The sequence below is a fragment of the Schistocerca cancellata genome, chromosome 5, assembly GCF_023864275.1.
Source record: "Schistocerca cancellata isolate TAMUIC-IGC-003103 chromosome 5, iqSchCanc2.1, whole genome shotgun sequence".
In the NCBI taxonomy this organism is placed as follows: Eukaryota; Metazoa; Arthropoda; class Insecta; order Orthoptera; family Acrididae; genus Schistocerca; species Schistocerca cancellata.
Window position 1 is genome coordinate 343,945,364 of NC_064630.1, and position 14,225 is coordinate 343,959,588.

A 14,225-nucleotide genomic window follows, 5' to 3' on the forward strand; every position below is an offset into this window, starting at 1 on the left:
TAGTTTTTGTCTTGCTCTCGTTTAATTACTAGAACATAATTGATATGTAACAGAGTTACGAAAATATAATAAGCTGATTTGGAGTGCAGAGTAATCATTTAAGGAACCCACGCCACATTTGTTATAACGCAAGAGTTTGTGTAGCATTTTTTGCAGCTGCTGCGGAGCTAGCTGCGATCATCTTTGACTGAGAAAGTTGGCCGCCGTTATCCGGCGCATTTAAACTTTTTATTTCCACTGGAAATACGACGAAGCCGGAGTAGAAGAACTTATTTAAAAATACTATCAAAATTAATTAGCATCAAATCACAAGATTTATTTTATCATAAAGTGAATATTTTCAGTGATACAATTTGTTATAGGTCAGATGCCTCTTTGTATGAATTTAATTATTTGTAGGGAGCCTGGCGTTCGTTTTCAATCAGAATTTGAAGTTTAATTTGGCAACCTGCAAATATAATATTGCTTACTTGTAATTGTTTCTTACGAGGTTTTATGAAAGATAGTTTTACGAAATTTAACTTTACGAAATTTAACTTCACGAACTAAATAGAATAATTTATAGCAGAAAGAGACATTACAATCTCTGGCGATTTCTTTTAAATAACGTTATGCGCACAGTGTTGTTTCGTATCTTTTCTTTTGAATACCCCTCACAGAAGTTTTTAAAATGTAATGGCAAAGAAGAGTGCTGACGATTAGTTTAATAGATCGAATGCTAATGAGGAAATACCGAATCAGACGGAAGAAAAAAGAAGTTCGTAGCACTGCTTAGTTAAAAGAGCGGATCAATTGATAGGACACATTCGGAGGCATCAGTCAATAGTCAACTTGGTAATGGAGGGCGATGGGAAAGGGGGAAGCGGTTGTAAAAATTGTAAAGAGATCTAGGTATGTATATGATAAACAAGTTCAAATGGATGTTGACTGCAATAGTTATACAGAGGTGAACAGGGTTGGACAGCCTAGTCTTGCGAGGAGACCTGTATCAAGTCTGTCTTCAGACTGAGGACCACAACAACAACAACTCAAGGAGAAATATAAAATACAAATGAGGGCAGTGCTGACCATATTACCCATTATTTCGCTGCTTGAAACGCTTTTGCATAAAATTTGAGCACATCGTCCATATTTCAAACAGTTGAATACAGAACGGACCATTAGAGCAAAAGTGATGAACTACATTGAATTTAAGTACAGGTGAATGCGATCAGTCACTTATAAAATGTTTGTTTCTAATTAATTAGTTTTCGAATCTTTTGAGGCTTCCCGTGAGAGTAGACATTCAGAAGTTTACATATCGATGTTTATAGCGTCATTCTGGACACTAGAGGTAGTTTCACTATGATAAAATATAGGAATCACTTTAACGTATTGCCCTGCATGTTTTTGTCAGCGATAGGCAGTAAAGGTGAAAGTTATCAGGTGTACGTGAACAACAGTACCGGCGTTACTACACAGTAAACAAAAAAATTAGTTTTTAGAGCTAGCTTTCCACATGATTAATACACAAGGCGATAAATTAAAGCGTACCCTGTCTTCTCGTCACAGATAGTCGGCCTGCAATGTTCAGCATTTCGGTAAAAACATAGGTATGAAAACTTTTGCAGAGCCCATTTGAAGGAAAGCATGAAAAGCCTCAAAAACTACTACACAGAAGCAACTGATCGGGATTATTTGTGTTTATACGAAGGTTGGAACTTTAATAGTGGCAATTATTTATGTACAGTTTGTACAAAATAGATTCGTGTTTCGAAGTTTTACTGACCTTAAAAGTAGTCACCAGAATTGTGTATTATCCGTTGCCAGCGATGTGAAAGTCGTAGGATACTCTTAGCAGTGCCAGTTGTGTTGACAGTTAGAGCGGCGCGGTCTATTTCCCGACGAATTTGTGGCAGTTCTGAAGCGAATGCCGTGAAGTGTTTCCTTCAGTTTAGAAATCGAGTTGACTCACGAGGACTTAAGTCAGGGGAATGCAGTAGGTGGTACAGCACTTAGCAGCCCCAGCAGTCAAACGAATCAGTAACAGCTTGCACTGTACGTGCTTGAGCATTGTCCTGCAAAATGATGGCCAGGTCCCGCAGAAAGTGTCATCACTTCCGTCTCTAAGCTGGTTGTAGGTTGTGTTCCAAAAATGAACAGCATAGAGACAGAAGTGATGACACTTTCTGCAGGACCCGATCAACATTTTGCAGAACAATGTTCAAGCACGTAAGTGCAAGCTGTTACTAATTTGTTTGACTGATGGGGCTGCAAAGTGCTATACCACCTACTGACCCCCCTGACTTAAGCCCTCGTAAGTTCAAGTCGATTTCTGAACTGAAGAAAACACTTTACGGTATTCGCTTCAGAACTGCCACAAATTCGTCGGGCAATAGACCGCGCCGCTCGAACTGTCAACACAACTGGCACTGCTAAGAGTATCCTACGACTTCCAAATCGCTGGCAACGGGTTATACTACTGTGAAGGTCAGTAGAAGTTTGAAACACGTATCTATTTTGTTCGAGCTGTAAATAAATAGTTGCGACTATTAAAGTTCAAACCCTCGTACGTAACTCGGGGTTCTACATTTTCCGCAATGGATAAGCTTAGTCTGATAAATAAATGTCCCAACATTTCCCACGACGTAGCAGCTGAAACAGACCGTGTCTTGGCGCAACGTGTCAGATTTCGGGGAAACCAGATGCGCGGCAGTTCGCACGCGAGGGCGTCTGGTTAGCGTCGCGCTACTGAATCCGGGTGGCGCCAGGCGGGAAGCGAGCTTTGTCGCCGACCCGCCGGCAGCCGAACAGGCGCAGCGCGGAACAGCGCGCAGGTACCGGCCCGGCTGGCTTATCACCCACTGCAGGAAAGCATTCCGGAGCGTCTGGCGCCGCGCTAGGGCGGCTGCTCGGGTGGTCCTCTGGAGATCACCAACAGCGACCAATAGTGGCTGCCACTTAGCGCAGATCCGCCGGAAGTACGACCACTTAAGCGGCGCTCCGAACGACCTGAGCAAGTGGTGGCCCACCAAAGCGGTTCTCTTAAGGTAACTGTGTAAGTAGGCTGTTTACGTTTTCTTTATGTAAGTAGGCTGTTTATGTAGGCTGTTTATGTTTTCTTTATGTAAGTAGGCTGTTTATGTTTTCTTATTGGCAACGTTACGTAGCGCTCTATATGAAAATCACTGGCTGTGGTGTGTGCAGTCTGTGGCCAGTTTGCATTGTTGCCTGCCATTGTAGTGTTGGGCAGCGGCAGCTGGATGTGAACAGCGCGTAGCGTTGCACAGTTAGAGGTGAGCCGCCAGCAGTGGTGGATGTGTGGAAGGAAATGGCGGAGTTTTGAAATTACATATATTATGACTTTTGATGATATTAAGGTAAATACATTGTTTGTTCTCTATTAAAATCTTTCGTTTGCTAACTATCCCTATCAGTAGTTAGTGCCTTCCGTAGTTTGAATCTGTTATTTAGCTGGCAGTAGTGGCGCTCGCTGTATTGCAGTAGTTCGAGTAACGAAGATTTTTGTGAGATAAGTGATTTGTGAAAGGTATAGGTTAATGTTAGTCAGGGGTATTGTTTTGTAGGGATTATTGAAAGTCAGATTGCGTTGCGCTAAAAAATATTGTGTGTCAGTTTAAGCACAGTCATGTATAATTGTTATAAGGGGATGTTTCAACTGCTAGCTTGACAAGCGCCCAGGGACAAGCGTGTCTGTCCAAGCATGCTCGAAAGTGTGTACGATTACGCGCGAAAGCATCAGGACTGTACGAGCGTTCTGATGCTTTATCGAATTTCGATTAACCGTGTTTGTGGAAGTGTTCAAGCGTGTGCATGCTTGAGCGTGTGTACCAAGAATCGACAGCAGGCCAACACCAACAACAGTTAAGGTATACATGCCGATGTCGCAAGCAGACGGTGAAGAAACAGGAAAATATATGAGGATACTGAGCGGGTAATTCAGTACGTAAATTCAATAGTCATAATGAATAGTCTAATGAAAATCGAATTCTCATAGAGGACTGAAATACAGTTGTAAGGGAAGGAATAGATGAAAGGGTTACAGGAAATATGGGCTTGGTAGCAGGAATGAAAGAAGAAAGATTAATTTAAAATGGTTCAAATGGCTCTGAGCACTATGGGACTTAACATCTGAGGTCATCAGTCCCCTAGAACTTAGAACTACTTAAACCTAACTAACCTAAAAACATCACACACAGCCATGCCAGAGGCAGGATTCTAACATGCGAACATAGCAGCAGCGCGGTTCCAGACTGAAGCGCCTAGAACCGCTCGGCCTCCACGGCCGGCGACTAATTGAGTTCTGCAGTAATTTTTAGATGGTAATAGCGAACACTCTGCTCAAGAACCAGAAGACGAGGAGGTATACTTGCAAAAGGCCGTGAGATACAGGAAGATTTCAGTTACACCACATCATGGTCAGGCAGAGGTTCTGAAAACAGGTATAGGATTGTAAGGCGTGTCCAGAGGGAAATAAATAGTCAGCTCACAATTTAGTAATAATGAAGAGTAGGCTCAAGTTTAAGAGATTACTCAGGAAGAATTAATGCGCAAAGAAGTGGGATAGCGAAGTATTAAGAAGTAAAGAGATACGCTTTAAGTTCTCTGAAGCTATAGATTCTGCGATAGTGAATAGCTCATTAGGTAGTTCTGTTGAAGAGTAATGGACATATCTAAAAAGGGCAATCATAGGAAAGGAAAACGTAGATACAAGGAAGGAAGCTGTGAAGAAACCATAGAAACAGAAGAATACTTCAGCTGATCGACGGAAGAAGAAAGTACAAGAATTTTCAGGGGAATCCAGAAACACAGAAATACCAGCCGCTTTGGAATGAAATAAATAGGAAGTGCAGGGAAGCTAAGGTGGAAATGCTACAGTGGGGGCTTCTACGGGGGAGGGAGAGGGTGAAGGGGGAGGACTTATCTGATGAGGTGACAGGGTAAGAAACAGGAGTCGATAGGTAAGAGATAGGAGTCCAGTATTAGAATCGGATTTTAGATGAGTTGTGGACGATTAAAAAAACCAAATAAGTCAGAAGGGTAGATAACATCCCACCGGTATTCCTAAAATCATTGGGGGAAGTGGCAACAAAACGATTATTCACACTGGTGCGTAGAATGTATGAGAGTGGAGATACATTATCAGACTTCCGGGAAAAAAAACCATCCACACAGTTCCCACGATTGCAGGAACTGACAAGTGCGAGAATTATCACACAATCAGGTTCACAGCTCATGCATCGAAGTTGCTGACAATAATACAGAGACGAATGGAAAAGAAAACTGAGGATCTGTTAAATGACGACCATCAGGCTTTAGGAAATGTAAAGGAACTAGAGACGCAGTCCTCACGTTGCTGTCGATGATTGCAAGATTGAGGAAACATCAATACACTGTCACAGGATTTGTCGATCTGGTAAAAGTGTTCGACATTGTAAAATAGTGCTCCAAATCCTTAGAAACTTAGGGTTTAGCTAGGTGGAAAGGCGGGTAATATATATTATGTGCAAAAACCAGAAGCTAACAATAAGAGTGAATGACCAAGAACGAAGTGCACGGATAAGAAAGGGCGTAAGACAGGGATGTAGCTTTCTGCCCTTCTGTTCAATCCATACATCGAAGAAGCGGTGACAGAAATAAAAGAAGGTTCAAGCGCGGGATTAGAACTCAAGGTGAAAGGATATCAGTTTTAAGATTCGCTGATGATATTGCTGTCCTGAGTGAAAGTGAAGAAGAGTTACAGGACCTTCTGAATGGAATGAACAGTCTAATGAGTAGAGAATATGCACTGAGAGTAAATCTAAGAAAGACAAGTGTAATAAGAAGTAACAGAAATGAGAACTGTGAGAAACTTAACATCATAAATGATGATCACGAAGGATATGAAGTTAAGGAATTATGCTAGTCTGGCAGCAAAATAGCCTGTGACGGACGGTGCAAGGGGGACTTCAAAAGCGGACCTACCAGTATCAAACATAGGCCCTAATTTGAGGAAGAAATTTCTGAGAATGTACGTTTGGAGTGCATCACTGTGTTCCACTGAGACATCGGCTGTGCGAAAACTGAAACAAAAGAGAATAGAAGCATTTGAGATGTGGTGCTACAGAAGCATGTACAAAATTAGGTGGACTGATAAGGTAAGGAATGAGGAGCCACTCTGTAGAATCCACGAGGAAAGGAATATATGGAAAATACTGACGACAAGAAAGGACAGAGCCATTGAACTCCTGTTAAGAAATCAGGGAATAACTTCCATGGTGCTAGAGGGAGCTGTAGAGGGTAAAAACTGTAGAGAAAGACAGAGATTAGGATACAGCTAGATAATAATTGAGGACGTAGGTTGCAGGTGCTACTCTGATATGAATAGGTTGCCACAGGAGAGGAATTAGTGGCGGGCCGCCTCAAACCAGTCAGAAGACTTACGTCACAAAAAAAAAGAGAGTTGGGAGGTTTGTGTAAGCATTCGTCATTCGTTAGTGAGGTGATTTTGTTTGATTTTAATAGATCCCGTTAAATCACATTATGTACAAATGCTGAACTGTAATGTAGGAAAAGTGTAAGAACATAATTTCCATGGAGGAAAAGAGAAGAAAAGCAGCAATACCATGAGACTGTTTCCGTTGCGTGTATGCCACAAATAGCTAATATGGAAATAATAAACTAAGTGAAGTTTGTACAAGCATGTTTGAGCAGTGTGGAGGCTCAAGGAATTTGTGCGTGCTCGTGCAAGCATGCTTGCCCATGCGTGCCCATCAAGCGTGTAGTTACGTCTGTAGCTACCTGTAAGTCCGTTCTACACAAGGGACTTTCTGGTCCAAATCGACTATTTTAAGTGCGTGCGCTTTTCGCGCCTGCGTGTAAATCAGGAATCTGTCATGACACGAGTGTGTCTATTACGTGAATGCTCTATAGGTTGTGTCGAGCTCTATGTTTCCCAGTGTGCTGCACATTGCGCATGCGGAGAAACAGGGAACTGGGTTGGCTCATGCTAACATCGAAATTTAACATATTTTAGCCAACTTTACTTTTATTACTGAAATCGATTTCCTTCTTTTTTGTATTCTTAATCTTTACTGTGCTGTTTGCTGTGTTTTCTTTATTCAGCAGCTTTGGAAGTATTACTGTTTTCTACAAGAGATACGAAATATCTGAAAGCAAAAAGGTATTTTAGTTTTACATAAAAAGCCTACAATGTCGATAAATAAGAACGTAAACAGATAAACGTATTTTAATGAAAATTATTCCAAAAGTGAAAAATTCAGTATTATTTGACTAGAAAAGTAATTTCCGATGTTATTTGGCACACAGAAAGGAAAGAAGATAAATACAATAAAGCAAAAAGCCGCTGTTCACCGTTTTATAGACATTGTTTGATGCTTGCAAGTACATGGTTCCTATAATGAAAGTAAAGCTATTCACAGAAGTCCAGTGTGGGCTCTAATCATCGTGTGGTAACGAAACTTGGTAGGTACACTAACGCTTTAATGCGGAACTTGTTTACGACAGAAAAAAAATAAGTTCCACTTTTGGCCACCAGGTGCAAATTTTGCGCTGTACAGCATTAGTCGAAGTTTCTGGTAGTTTAGTGTAGTAGAGGTGTCCTCCAACAAAAGAAATATATTAAAGCGCACATTACCGAGCCTAAGAAAGAAAAATAAAGTATCCGGTGTTTTAAGAAACAAATGAATTCTCGTGTACGCCACTTCGGAGGAAAATTCAGTGACGTTGCTGAAACCCTGACGTCAGCAAGCGCAATGCAGCGCCTCAGTACCTTGAGTCTGGTTGTTTGTGTGCAAAGACGGCGATTGGCAAACATGAGAAAGTGTTAAAAATTAGACGCATCAGAACTGTTGTGATCTGGCCCTAAATATTTCGGCAGAACTATGGCGAAGAGTAAATAGTAGAGCGATTGCTCAAGAAAACTGTTCCTGCAGGCTTAACGCAATGTCAGCAAGGTTATTTGTGGATTAATAAATGGGAGCTGTAGAAATATCTCTAGCGAAACTATTCTCACTGATTTAAATAGATAACTAACGATATTCTCTTGAAAATTACTAACTTTAAGCTCTACACCCGTATTTGAGCTGTTATTGTAGGTATTGCCATATGTTATTTGTAACGTCCACTGGTTGAATGAGGGTTATCGCAAATACTAACAAACAGTCAATAACAATTCTAGCTATATGAAAGGAACTATCATCTCTTAAGTGTTAACTTTCTCCTTAGTAAAATATTGATAATGTTAGCCGAAGTGTCGGTAAAGATTTCGCAAGAGTTACATAAAGTTATTGCTTTAAAGCACTGAACAGTTCAAGTAGAAACTTCTTGTAGTTGACAACTTAGCAGTAAATACGAAAAATTATTAATTTTCATTCAATTTTATTTGAAATGGCAGTGAGTCATACCGCCATTAATAGGCAAAGACAGTGGTAAAACGTTATATATTCGGTAAGACATACATAGAGTCTGTCCCTCTATTTCTCTCTGGATACAAGAAACTCACGCCCCTGAAATTTGCGACCATACAAAAATCTGTGAAATTTACGACTCCTGTTCCTGAGAATTACCTGCTCACCGAGTCACAGCCTACCGGCATCCCGAAAATTTTCGTCTACCGGAAACTCTCCTTACATGTCGCGATTTACCTGCACTTCATCGCAGTGGATCCTTAGGACGACTGTAACTACCTGTTAGCTAGGGCCTAACCAACTACGGCGTGCTAACACACACCCACAACCTACAACATTGAGCCCTGGACATGCCAGCCGCTATCAAAGCTGACCAACAAGCAAGAGCAGGTAAGCCGACAAACTCGCCCAACTACTATCCCGTATATGACCTATCGGACACTAGCCGGCGACGAACTCAGTTGTTACAGGTATGCTGATGATGGCCTAGAAATGATGCAACACATCTGCATTAGGTTGATATTTTGACAAGGTGAAACTAAGGATAGATTACATTGAAAAGCAAATGGAAATGATGTAGAAAATAGAGAAATGGCCGGCCGGGGAGGCCGAGTGGTTCTAGACGCTACAGTCTGGAACCGCGCGACCGCTACGGTCGCCCGTTCGAATCCTGCCTCGGGCATGGATGTGTGTGATGTCCTTAGGTTAGTTACGTTTAAGTAGTTCTAAGTTCTAGAGGACTGATGACCTCAGAAGTTAAGTCCCATAGTGCTCAGAGCCACTTTTGAAATAGAAAAATGAAGGCAACTTGACATTTTAGAAGAACTGGACATCCACTTTGCAAAAAGCTTTTAGCAACACCATTTTGGAATTCCACAAATAGGTTTGTCAGCCCTTACATCGTGTCAGTGTTTACCTAAAAATGAATAAGAAGATTTACCTGGCTCAGATCAGTGCCAGGATTAAATTCGATGGTTGGATAAGAGAAATTAAAAATTAGTGACCATTAACCCAAAATGACAGTACAACTGAGACTGAAAAATAAAGAAATAACAAGACTGAATGTAATTGCGGACCTTTTTACCAACGACATTATGGCATTCCACAGATATGGAGAGTCATACTTACAAAGAGACTTGTATTAAAGTTTTGAAATCACATGTGGAACGCATGCACGTTCTACGAGTCAGAGGAGTCTACTATGTACGTGCATGCTCATGTCTTTTACTTACACTGACAACGCATCTTATCTACGCTCATCCGCGGGTATGGGAAACATTTTATGTTACGTTTACTGTAAAGAAGATGATATACGGTTCCATTTTTGTTATTTGGTATTTATATTTTCCGCTGTAGTTCCTGAAGATCCGGCCTTTGGGTAAAAATTATGTGACTGCAGTAAACAGAAAAAACATTATGGTTACTTCCGTTCGTGTAAACTTTAGTATTAGAAGCGTTGTTGGAGTGTCTCCATTTCTCTTCATCAGTAGATATTATAGAGTAAAACACTGCTTAGGAGGCCTCGGCTCTTCTTCATACTGGTCCAGTAGCGAAATTAGGTCAGGGGTGTTACCGGACCACTCCTCAGCCTTTCCTGGGTGCAAATTTCACAGGGCGAAGTTCACATGACGGAAGTTCCTTGAAGGCTGATCGACAGAGGGCGGAAAAGCTAAAAATCTGAGGGCGCAAGTGCAGGTGAACAAGGTGGGTGTGGGCCGCGCGGGATTAGCCGAGCGGTCTTAGGCGCTGCAGTCATGGACTGTGCGGCTGGTCCCGGCGGAGGTTCGAGCCCTCCCTCGGGCATGGGTGTGTGTGTGTTTGTCCTTAGGATAATTTAGGTTAAGTAGTGTGTAAGCTTAGGGGCTGAGGACCTTAGCGGTTAAGTCCCATAATATTTCACACACATTTGAACAAGGTGGGTGTGGAATGACTTTCCAACTCAACACCTGTATAGCGCGTTTTGTCAGTCTAGCAGAACGCCGGCGGACGTTACGTGGAGTAGCTTCACTTCGCGCAGTCTTCCTGGTCGTTGTTCTTTAATGGCGTCTGCAAGACGTCTGAGTTGTTGATAATAAATGTCAGCAGTGTTGGTTACACCACGGGGAAGCAATTTGCGGTGCACCACACCGTCACTGTTACACCAGACCCATAACATTATCTTTTGTGAGTGCGTGCAGGTCTTTGTACGTGGAGTTGCTTCTGTGTTTGGGCTCAACCATTCTTTTCTTTTCCTCACATTAGCACAAAGAAAGCATTTCTCTTCACTAGGAGCAAGTAGGACGCACTTAGGGCCACCTGCTGATTTTTGTAGTTTTGGCTTAGAGTATGAGGTACCCAAAAACCTGATTTTTGAACCTTCCCCATTATGTGCAAATGTCGCACGATGGTGGAATGACCACAGATCATCACATTTATCAGTTATCGAGTACACTGTCATGGAACATTGTGGATTAGACCGTTTAAACGATCTTAATCACCTCTCGACTGTCGTCCTGACCTTGGAGAATCATTAATGTCAAAACAATCGTACTTAAACGAGAAAACCATGCTGCTGCCGTGTCCGTGCGAGGTGGCGCAGTGGTCAGCATATTAGACTGGCATTTGGGAGGACGACGGTTCAAACCCGCGTTCGGCCATCCTGATTTAGGTCTTCCGTGATTTTTCTAAATTGCTTCAGCCAAATGCCAGGATGGTTCCTTTGAAGCCACGGCCAGTTTCCTTCCCCATCCTTCCCTAATCTGATAGGACCGATGACCTCGCTGCTTGGAACCCTCAACAAGCCAACCAATCATTTTGTTGCCGTGCTCTATTATCCCCATAAACGGCGCAGATTGTCTCCTCTGAGGTCAACCATATATTAAACTCAAACAGAAGAATATGTCGGAAGTTTCCGATTTCTCGACTTGGCACTCCATTTTATATCGTCCACCACCTCCATTCACTATCCCCAAATGACACAATGACAAAACGTAAACTCAAATAGCAATAGTGAACTACATAATTAAAAATAACAATCGATAAATAAACCCACACCAATGGGAATACCTACATGTAAAACAAAAACGCCACGAGCTTGTGCAGAAGCCTAATACGTAAAACTTACTTTCTTCGCAAAAAGATCAGTGCAGTAATAAATAGAGTGATGAAGCTCACAGACGCAGGGTATGTGCTGTAGAAGCTGAAACAATGACGTCCTCCTGAGGCCGACGTGCACCTCTTGTTCCCGTAATTACTTTGGTCCGCAAATGGGAAAGTTCAAAAATTGCGTGCCATGTGGCAAATTATTATTCTGAACTGGGATGTCCCTGTCCAAATGTAACCTAGACTGGGGTGGATGAAAACAATTAAAACAATTAAGTTGTTACTCTCCTTCGCGGGCGGGAATAAACGACGACTAAAATAATAAAATAAAAACTTCACAAGAACGAACGATTAGGGGCGTGAAGCAGTCAAATCAACGGCTTGCCACTGCGTGCATCCCTGCTGTAGGCTCTGGAAACATGTTCCTGACCATATCCTGAACGGACTGTTGGAACTCTGACATCGTGGTACCCTCTCAAATTTCTATTGCCTGTGCCCCCTCCGCCCCCCTTCCCAATCACCGTCAATGTCCCACCATAATTTGTTGCATTAGGTACCGTTTTTATTTTCCTGGCCGGCCGGAGTGGCCGAGCGGTTCTGGGCGCTACAGTCTGGAACAGCGGGACCGCTACGGTCGCAGGTTCGAATCCTGCCTCGGGCATGGATGTTTGTGATGTCTTTAGGTTAGTTAGGCTTAACTAGTTCTAAGTTCTAGGGGACTGATGACTTCAGAAGTTGTCCCATAGTGCTCAGAGCCATTTGAACAATTTTTCTTATCCTTTTTACATACTCGTCCTTGAAGTTTATTATTCCTCTCTCACCCCTTCGATGTATTTGAACTGTCTATGTCTAGTATTATTTTATGGCCATGGGACGGTTACTTGTCTTCTTTTAACATGTTTCCCCTAATAGATTTAGTTGCCATTTGATCCGTTTTTGTAGGTCACTCTGTAATCTTTTTGCACTGAAGAGGCAAAGAAACTGGTACACCAGTCTAATATCGTGTAGGGCCTCCAAGAACACGCAGAAGTGCCGTAACACGATGTGGCATGGACTCGAATAATGTCTGAAGTACTGCTGGAGGGAACTGACACCATGAATCCTGCAGGCATGTCCATAAATCAGTAAGAGTACGAGGCCGTGGAGATCTCTTCCGAACACCACGTTGCAAGGCATCGCAAATCTACTCAATAATGTTCGTGTCTGGAGAGCCTAGTGGCCAGCGGAAGTATTTTAAACTCAGAAGAGTGTTTCTGGAGTCCCTCTGTAGCAAATTCTGGACGGGTAGGCTGTCGTATTGCACTGCTGGAATTGCACAAGTCCGTCGGAATGCACAATGTACATTAATGGATGCAGGTGATTAGACAGGATACTCAAGTGTGTCTCAATTGTCACAGTCGTATCTAGACCTATCAGATATTCCAAATCACACCAACTGCTCATGCCCCACACTATTACAGAGCCTCCACCAGCTTGAACAGTCCCCTGCTGACATGCAGGGTCCATGAATTCATGAGGTTCTCTCCATACCAGTACAAGTCAATCCGCTCGATACAATTTGAAACGAGACTCGTCCGACCAGGCAATATGTTTCAGCAGTCCAATGCCGGCTTTGACGGGCCGGGTCGAGGAGTAAAGCTTTGTGGCGTGCAGTCATCAAGGTACACGAGTGGGCCTTCGGCTCAGAAAGCCCATATCTTTGATGTTTCGCCGAATGCTTCGCACGTTGACACTTGTTGATAGCCCAGCATTGAAGTCTGCAGCAATTTGCGGGATCTTTTTTCACTCGCAGCGATGTCGGAGATTTGATGTTACACTGGATTCCTGCTATTCACGGTACACGGGAAATACCCCACTTCATCGCCACCTTGGAGACGCTGTGTCCCATCGCTCGTGCGCCGACTGTTACTCCACCTTCAGATACATCTAAAACTTTATAACGTGCCTTTGAAGCAGCAGTAACCTATCTAACAACAGCGCCAGATCGTTGTTGTCTCATGTAGGCGTTGCCGACCGCAGCCCGCGTTCTGCCTGTTTACGTATCTCTGTATTTGAATACGCATGCCTACACCAGTTCTTTGGCGCTTCTGTGTATTTTACTAATGTTGTATGACATGAAGTTTTTGTATGCTTCTTTTAATTTTACCTTAGTGGCTCTTATATTCTCCCCTTCGTATTTGTTGTATTACTGCCGGCCGCGGTGGCCGAGCGGTTCTAGGCGCTTCAGTCCGGAACCGTGCAACTGCTACGGTCGCAGTTTCGAATCCTGCCTCGGGTATGGATGTGTGTGATGTCCTTAGGTTAGTTAGGTTTAAGTAGTTCTAAGTTATAGGGGACTGATGACCTTCGATGTTAAGTCCCATAGGGCTCAGTGCCAATTGAACCATTTTTTTGTTGTATTACTCACTGTCTTTACCCTCGTTAATTTATCTTGTAACGGCTCCCAGCTTGGGTTAGTATGGAATCATATTTTTTCCGTGTCAATCTTTGCAATCTCTAGCGACATGTTTCCATACCTCTTGTTGGCCGGTTCTGTCGGGCACAATACACACGGACATTTTCAATAACACTACGTCTAATGGGCTGTTTGCTGGCATGTTTTTCCTATTACAGACACAGTTATGTCGTCATAGCATGTGTTGGGATCACTTCGAACGCCAGTATTACATTTTCGCATTTTATAGTTCAGTATTTCCGTAAAAAAAAAATAAATGGTAATTTCTGTATTAAAAAAAA